A 9387-nucleotide genomic window follows, 5' to 3' on the forward strand; every position below is an offset into this window, starting at 1 on the left:
TCTCTCATACTTTACTCTCTCCACTTTAACTCAGTACATATCATTTTCTTAATTCTCGTGCCGAAAAGAAATCCATCACATGAGATGGGACGGAGTGAGTACGCGTTTAAATCCAGAAATGCAGCTCAAATTTTAGCCCTAGGATTAAATGATCTAATGGTCAATAATTAATCAAAAACACGGAGGGTCATTATTAAGCAGTTTTAGGTCATATTATAAAATTCGGGTTTGATGTCATGATAAGATCATTTTATGTCATACATTGTTAGTATGACCTAAAAATATGCTAACATTGACCTAATAATGCCTTACGTATGACCTTATTCTGCATTTCTGTATTTAAATTTAGTTTTGTATAGATCAAAACCCTATATATATATTATATACATGGATGCATAAATTAAAAGTATGGAGAGGATAATGACTTTGAGAGAGAAAGAGAGGCTTGAAATGTTGAATAGATGAAGGGAATTTGAGGGTTGGTCAATGAATCAAGTATTGTCACGTGATTCATTACCAAATGGAGCCCATGATAAGGATGTCTGGGAATGGAGGACGACAGTCTTGCTTCCTTCTCTCAAGACACAAACCAAGGAGACTGACTTCCACATTCAACATGTGTACCAATCTATACATATATTCAAGATTCTTGCCCACCGCCAACCTAAAAGGTTTATGCATATTTTGTATGCAATCAAACCAACAGTTTTGTTAGCTTCATAAATGCCACTGTGCGCCTGTAATCTTTGAAGGATAATGAACTAGATTAGGATAATAAGTTAATTAATAGTTCCGTCCACAAAAAATAGATTAATTTTACAATTTTTGACCGTTCACCTAAATTAGCCCAATTCTAGACGTGAACCCCACAACCACGTCCCGGATCTGCCCCCCTAGTCCCCTCCATCATCATTCTCCTCATTTTTTGCACTAGGCCACAACTTAAAAGTTTAATTTGGTTTAGGAGTTAGTATTTTTTTTATGTCCATCTTAGTATGAAGCAACCGAATGGCAGTGGAATGAAATTAGGGTAGAAATGAGAAATTAAATGACAATTTATTTTGCATTTATATTATATTCTCTTCATTCATTTCATCAATACCAAACAAATGAATAAAATGGAAGTAGAAATCAAATCACCTTCCATTCCATCGTACCAAAAAGGGCCTTAGATGACCGGAATCGTCTGCCTGAATTGTGTATCCAAAATGGAAGTAGGCGATCGCAGCCTCTGCCGTTCCTTCACTGGTCCTTGCTCGTGGTCACAAGATTGAGGAGGTTCCTGAATTGCCTCTTGTCGTTTCATTCCTTCCTTTACAATGTGTAATTCGTATTCTACTTTGATTGTAATAAGAGGAAGCAGCATCAATCAAGTCGGCTAGCAAGGGATGGTACAAGACTATGATATCCTATAGCGATTACACTGAATTTGAGAACTTCACTAAATGGTTGGGATTGGGTTTGATTCAGATAATAATTAGGCTACTGTTAGCTTTTCCTATTAAAATGGCAGGGATATATTTTTGAAGTAAGAATAAGCAAAAATTGTTTGATTGCCCAAAAATTCTTTCTAAACTTGTCTCATTCATGCAAAACATGTCAGTCTTTTAATGATGTTCAAAATGATGTGTTTCGATAAAATAAATATTTTTCTTTTATTTTCCTTTATGTTTCCTTTTTTTATTCTGTTAAAGCAATGGTGTTTTTAACATCACCAAAAGATGTCCATGCAAATGGAATAATGAGAAAATTTAAAATTTGATGATTTAATATTCCAATTTCAAGGTTATAAGACTAACCAATATTTGACCAAATTTCATGATTTAAATTGCTCTAACATTATACTTGTGAGAATATTAAAAATGCACATAAAGTGTAACTCTATAAACTCCCATGATCAATGGTGAAACTAATCAAAATATGCAAATATGTCTAAACTGCATTGTGAATCGAACCTAATATGGAAATATTGTTCATATGAATTAAACAAGCCTTTATATGAAGTTTAAGTGATACTAACTCTTCATTTTTACAAACCATTCGATTGAGCATAAGATTTGTCATGTATCTGTCCAAATAGCTTAATCGTTTTATCTTATTGCTATCACTGACGTGTTTAATATCAAACACTCGTTCAACCGTATTCAGCTTATCGATGAATTCGTTAGGAAGGGCTCGTCCTTCAACTTCCGGAATATCAACCCCCATAGTTGCTTTTTGTTCTCACTTTGGTCTGTCTAACTATCAAATTCTCATTTTTATTCATGAAATTTCTACCTTTTTTTCTCTCTCCCAATTTACTAATTGTACATTAAAATTTATCTTGTTCATAAATAAAATTATACTCCCTCCGTCCCCTAATAGGAGTTGTTGTTTGACCGGGCACGAGTTTTAAGAAATGTAAAGAAAAGTTGGTTGAAAAAGTTAGTGGAATGTGGGACCCTAATAAAATGTGAATGGAGTGAGTTAGTGGAATGTGGGACCTACTACCATTTATGGTAAAAATGAAGAGTGACTCTTAATGGGGGACGGCCCAAAAAGGAAATTAGCGACTCTTATTCGGGGATGGAGGGAGTATTTCGTATTGAAGGGAGTATAGAATAAAAATGAATGGGAAAGGAGCTGGAGATACTTATAGGTTAAGCAATGGTCACGTTGTAATCAAAGACAAATTTGCACAAATTTGACGCCCGTATTCTGATACAGCGAAAATGTACAATCAGAGAGAGATAAAGTACATTCAAAGTGGTGAATTATCAAGCAAGTCATTCTTACTTTTAAGTAAAATACTAACCAGCTTTTATATAAAGTAGAGTGAAGTTCAAAAACAGATTATGAGTTTATCTCGCTCATAATTTTTGGACTTAAAATTATTCCCAGACAACCCTGGACTAAGGGTTTATTTCAAAAATGGTCATTTTGCCATTTTTTGAGGCAAAAATACCCTTTTGAGGGTTTGAGCATTTCAGTCATTTAACTGCTTTTTGAGTGTGTAAGGTCATTAATATGTGCATTGATTATTCTCTCTCTCTCTTGCCTCTCACCTTCTCTTTCTCTCATCTATCTATCTCTCTTCCCTTCTTCTTCCTCTTGGTCCCTCTGCAAATTCACATCCATTACTCTGTCATCTCAGTCTGTCAAAGTTATTCAAAGGTGTGGTGTTTTGTAAGTGTGAGCAACCCTTGCTACAACACCACACCCTTTTTCTGCAGTGAAGGGGACAGATGAGCTGGAGAGGTATTTCATCACTGCCAATGCACATAATAATTAAATTTCATTATTTCATCCATAATTCTTCTCACTACAATTACTCAGATTTCTAAGGAAATACAAACACTAAAGCTGGCTTCCGCATAAATTGAGATTAAATTCCCTAAAACTGACCCAGAGAAAATCTCTGATGCTAATTAAAAGGCTATATATCAATAATCAACAACTGGAAATTGATTTAGACTTAAACTACAATGCGATTCACATCACTAAAAAAACTGAGTGCAGAAGAAATTGTTTTAATCAGCAGAACTCACGCTGCGAGTGTTTCAAATTCTGGCACTGATCGTTTTTTTACTAATAGAAGGGAAGAGGGATAGATAGAAGAGAGAAAGAGAAGGTGAGAGGCAAGAGATAGAGAAAATAATCAATGCACATATTAATTAATGAGCTGACACGCTAAAAAAACATAAATAGTTAAATGACCGAAATGCCTAAACCCTTAAAAGGGTATTTTCGCCTCAAAAAATGGCAAAAATATAATTTTTAAAATAAACCCTTAGTCCAAGGTTATCTGGAGATATTTTTAAAGTCCAGAGACTATGGACGAGATAAACTCATAGTCCTGGACTGTTTTTAAAGTTCACTGTATAAAGTAATCACAAACTTTACCTTACTTTAATGCCGATAATTTTTATCCAGAATATGCTTTAACAATTTTAAACTTGTCTTTACAAAAATAATTGATTTAAGACATGCGTTTACTACTGAGAATATTTCCTCTTTTAATTAAATAATTGAATTTAGTAATTCCACTAAGTTGCTGCAATAAATTAATATTTTTTCGTCTACAGAAATATCCCTTCACTTTTTTGACAATAAATACATGAATTTCTTAACCTAGCCCTTGTTCATTCATCTTGCTTTAAAGAGGATGCGTTTAAGGTTTTATTTTACTTGCGATTTATCCACTTTTGCTAGCCTTAGCAAAGTGCGGTCGTGACAATGATGTCGGCGATGCTGTCAACATACCAAAGTCATGTTATGTTAAAGGCTCTGGTGCAAAGTAATCCTCATACAATCGAGCGTGGGCAGCGAGGTGGTCCCGGGGTATTATAGTTCGACGATGGATGGGTCGAGGTACCGCCGGCGCTAAGGCCGCTTGTTCCTCCCTCTCCGCTGATTCCCGCACACGTGCATGAATCAGACGCATCATGTGTTCATAATGCCCACCACTACCACTACCACTACCACTACCAGCCATTCCGGATATATAAAAGAAATGTAGAGAGAGAAACTTGTTAAAACAAGTGGTGCGAATGAAATGCAGTTCAACGAGCCGTATATATAGAAATTTTTAAAAAAATTTAATGCAATAAACGAGAATTCCGCGCGGACGTCCGTGGGAGTCAACGCAATGGCGGACGTCCGCACGCCCGTCGCGACGGAATTCCGCGTAACGCCGCGGAACTGCGGTATCCTCGGCGGAATTCCGTATCCGTGCATACCATGCACAATTCCGGCATGCCGGTCGGAATTCCGCCGGGACGGGCGCTATTGCTTAGAGCGTCCACTATAAGGTGGACGCGGCTATAGCCGCGAGCGGGGCGGAAGCGGGGCGGTAGGCGCGGCTATTATAGTGGAGGGGGTGTCCGCCGCGGGGGTGGACGCGGCGGGTGGGGGGAGGGGCGGCAGACGCGGAATCGCCGCGAGCGGGGCGAGGACGCGGCTGAGGTGGCTGGAGAGAGAAGGAGTGGGGCTATAGCCGCGGCTGTCTATTGCTATAGCCGCGGCGGTTCGATTCGGGGGGCGGCGGTGGGAGGGGGCTGTCCGCCCCCTATAGTGGACACTCTTATGCTCTTCTCCTCTCTGACATATTTTAATTTCTCTTATTTTTAGTAAGTTTATTCTCTTAATAAATTCATATTTTTCGTAACCCAAAAAGTTTACACAGACTACATACACAGTTGCAGTGTTCATCTTCCGCCGCCGGTCGCCGCTGGAATTTTTCCGACGCCTAACAGCTGCTCTCAACCATAGGAAATCCATTCACCTGCATTTTAGCTATCTGTTGAGTGACATTAATCGTCAAGGAGAGAGGAAAAAAAGAGGGCAAAAATGCCTCCCAAGCAATCGAAAGCTGATATAGCGAAGAAGCAGAAGGTGATTGAGGACAAAACCTTCTGATTGAAGAACAAGAACAAATTTAAGAATGTGCAGAAGTACGTACAGTCTCTGAAGCAGTCCGGACAGCCCAAACCCGACCCCAGCAAACTCCAAGCGCAGGTCACAAAATAGTAATCTAGTTTTGAGTTATCAATGATTGCTTGTATTGGTCCAATTTGTGTGTGCAAATCGGAATTGCTCACGGCTGATTTTTCTTTTTTTCTCAATATTTTTTAAAATTTTGGGGAAAAAGTACAGAAGAAGAAAGAGGAGGATAAAGCTAGGGAGAAGGAGCTTGCTGAGTTGTTTTAAGTTGCTGTGAAACAGCATAAAGTACCTGTTGGCGAGTTTTTTCTCAGAGATTTTATCTATTGATGTAGAAAGGTATTGATAGGAGTTGGTATTAGGTCAAAAGCTCTCTGATATTTGTGGCTAAATCCATATATACAATCTAATTTACCAATTCGTTAGTGAGAGGCTAGGTTGAATTTGTTTGCTTGGTCATTTGGATACTTGAGAAACCATGGTATACTCTTTATAATGCTGTCTCCAGGCGTTGATCCGAAGTCTATACTGTGCGAGCATCTCAAGGTGGGGCAATGTGCAAAAGGTTTTAAGTGCAAATTCTCCCATGACTTGAATGTGCAGAGGAAAGGAGAGAAGATAGATATCTATAGCGATACATGGGAGGAAGGTTGATACTTTGGCAGTCTAATCACGATTCTGAATAACATCATTTCAAGTCTAACAACAAACTAAGATTCTAATGCATGTTTTAAATGTTTAATCTTTGCACCAAATAAAAAGAACAAGGAACTATGGAGGATTGGGATCAAGAAACATTGGAGAAGGTTGTCGCGTCCAAAAGCAATGAATACAACAAGAATAAGCCTACCGATATAGTAAGCGTTTGTCAGTTGAGTTGGCTTAGCTATAAATTCTGATCTTGTTATCTAATTGTGTGACTGATAGACATTGTTCAATTGGATTCTTAGAATGCTTCTTCTTTGTTTATTGGACATCTTAATTGATGCCTAGAATTTTTAGATGCTAGCATTACGCTTCTCGTAAAAGCTATAAGTGTAGAAGAAAAACACAAAAGAAGGGATGAGTAAAATTATTCTGAGTTGTATATTGATAAATGCTAGCATTAAGCTTCTCTAAAAGCTATAACTGTAGAAGAAAAAAACAAACGAGGGGATGAGTAAAACGATTCTGGATTGTATATTGAGTAAAATGTATTTATTAGGTGCTTCCACACAATTTTTGGTAATGACAAGAGTAGAAACTCTTCTTTTGTTTGGTGGCACTGCGTATGCTTGTTGGAAGCTCAGTGAATAATCATCATGGCTGTCATCATGTCATAGTGAAATTAGACAAAGTTTATAGGATTCATTGAACTGCTTATGTCTTTTTGATAGATGTATGTACTAGTAAAAAGTTATTTTTGTCTTTCACAAAGAGCCTCAGTTTATAAAAAATGTAATTCACCAGACCTCTTTTGCATGAGGAAGGACTGGAGTCAGTATTCTGTTAGAAATGATTATGTAGTAAACAAACATGTTGAGCTACACTTCTATTCCACTTATAACGATTCATAAAAAAGTAAGCTATGGCTTAGTTTATTTGATTTAGCTTAATTGGTGAAAATGATTGTGTAATTGTATTAAGTGGTGTCAGAATGCTGTTTGGAATTTTATGTAAAAACTTTCTTTGTATTTAAAACACTAATTTTATCTTCTCACTTTACTGTAGGTATGTAAATACTTTTTGGAGGCAGTGGAGAAGAAACAATATGGCTGGTTTTGGGTTTGCCCAAATGGTAGTAAAGAATGCCATTACCGACATGCACTTCCACCTGGATATGTTTTAAAATCTCAAATGAAGGCCCTGTTGGAGGAGGAAGCCCAGAAGATAACCATTGAGTAAGAGATAGAAAACCAGGTAACTTCTGCCTGGTGGAGTTGTAAGTTATGAATTTATTAAGATTCCACGGATTGTTTTGGCTCTTGTCTCGAGTTTATTCTCCACACTTCCTTGAGCCCATAATGTATATTTATTGTGCTAATAGATTTTGATACGTATTTATTTCAGCGGGCAAAAGTATCTACCTGTACTCCTATGAATACGGACTTGTTCATGCAATGGAAGAAGAAAAAGGTGGAAGAGAGAGAAGCTGGATTGGCTGCACAAAGGGCAGAGAGAGCCAAAAATGACCATATGAGGTAATTCTTCTTCAGGGACTTCTTGTATTCATGTTTGAATATTCGTGCCTGCTGGATATGAGAATTTCCTTAATATTTATTTCTTAATTTCCCAGTGGCCGTGAGCTGTTCCTGTTAGATGCAAGCTTGTTTGTTGATGATGCTGAGGCCTATGACAAGTACCAGAGAGAAGAGGAGGAACCAGACGTTGAGCAGAAGGTAATATCAATGTTCTCTCTGTCCTACTATTCTCATCTTTTAGTTGGTAATCTGATTTGTCACTGAACTTTTGTCTTGTTCTCAAATGAGAAAAATGTAGTGGATGGAAATCGCAAAAATCATGAGGCAACATAAGGCTTTAGAAGTATGATCATTGTCAAGTGATAGTACTTCTACTATCAGATATATCTCCCCGTTAACTATATAATGCTGTTTGTAAAATCAGCTTGAAGTCTTATAGCTGCTGAAATGTCTTGCACACCCTCTGAAAGAAATAAACATACTCCAAAATCTTTAATAGCTTGATGTTATAGTAAGTTATCGTCTAGATGGATCACCTCATAGTAGAGAAAGAGTACTCGCAACTTACTGTATATTTAAGCACAGGTGTGTATCGCAAATATGTTTCCTACTTTCTGAGATGATCATAGTGTCAAAAATATTTGGTTTTACATTTTTGTTTTGGTGTGTAATTTCACAGCTGGGATGATGCTTGCTTGTACTCTTATAATTTGTAGAGCTTCACATATCCTGTATACTGTGCAATGTGATGGCCGTCTCTGATATTTTGACTAACTTTATATTCAGACTGATAATGGTGCTGCCATGGATTGGGCAAAGTTTGTCCTCATCAACTGCACGAAATGCAGAAAATAGTTCCAATCATGTTGATGATAACGAGGAGGATGAGAATGACGACGATGATCTTGACATGGATGAGCTAGATGAACTGGAAGCTAGCTTATCGAGAACAACATTGCAAATTAAAGAACCAGGCGGCAGTGCGTGATCATCCAGAAAAATATTTGAGAAGTCGATCGGATTTTTTACTAATTATCTAAGTTAATGTATTATTCAATTTGTGAAAGTAGATGCGGAATTTTTGTAGACTCCAATAACATTGAGTAAGTTTTGTATGTTTAGGACTAGAGTTATCTCCCACCGTCCCATGTTATTTCTCTTTGGCACGAGATTTAAGCTAGTTGTGTTTAGTGAGTTAAATAAAGTAGATGAGAGAATAAAGTAAAAGAGAAAAGAAACAGTAAAGTAAACGAAATAATAAAGTAGGAGGGATTAAATGTTTTGTTTTAGCTAAAAAGAGAAATGACTCAAGCAACTAGGACAATTCAAAATGGAATATGACTGAAGTAACTTGATAGATGGGGAGTAAGTTTTTATTGATGCTACCTAATAGTGTTTGAAAGTCTAATAAGACGGGTTTTTATTGCAACTTTTGTCTACAACTTAAAGTCTCACTTTAGTTCAATAATGAAAATTTAAAAAATGTAAACAAAGTTAGAGGAAAATATTTATAGAATGTAGATTTGATTTTTATATTTTAATTTTATAATGGAAAGTAAATGTATGATTAAATGAAGAAATAACTTAGATTTTAAATTATGAATGTTTTCAAATAGCAAAATGAGGAGTAGTATTATTACTTTATGGATGGAGAAAAATTGATTTCTGGCGTATGATGTTTGTTCTTACAATAAAGTTGTATGATGCTTGTACTTGGGACTGTCGTATTATATAGTATTGTCAGGTATTTGCAAGGTTGACTAATAAAATAAATAATAATGTATTA

At 36.7% G+C, this 9387-nt stretch overlaps 1 pseudogene; it reads left to right on the forward strand.

Annotated features, from left to right (window-relative positions):
• Window positions 1–5110: 5110 nt before the first annotated feature.
• On the forward strand, window positions 5111–8741 carry LOC121800189 (annotated as a pseudogene).
• Window positions 8742–9387: the final 646 nt, after the last annotated feature.

The sequence above is a fragment of the Salvia splendens genome, chromosome 4 (assembly GCF_004379255.2).
Source record: "Salvia splendens isolate huo1 chromosome 4, SspV2, whole genome shotgun sequence".
Classification (NCBI taxonomy): domain Eukaryota; kingdom Viridiplantae; phylum Streptophyta; class Magnoliopsida; order Lamiales; family Lamiaceae; genus Salvia; species Salvia splendens.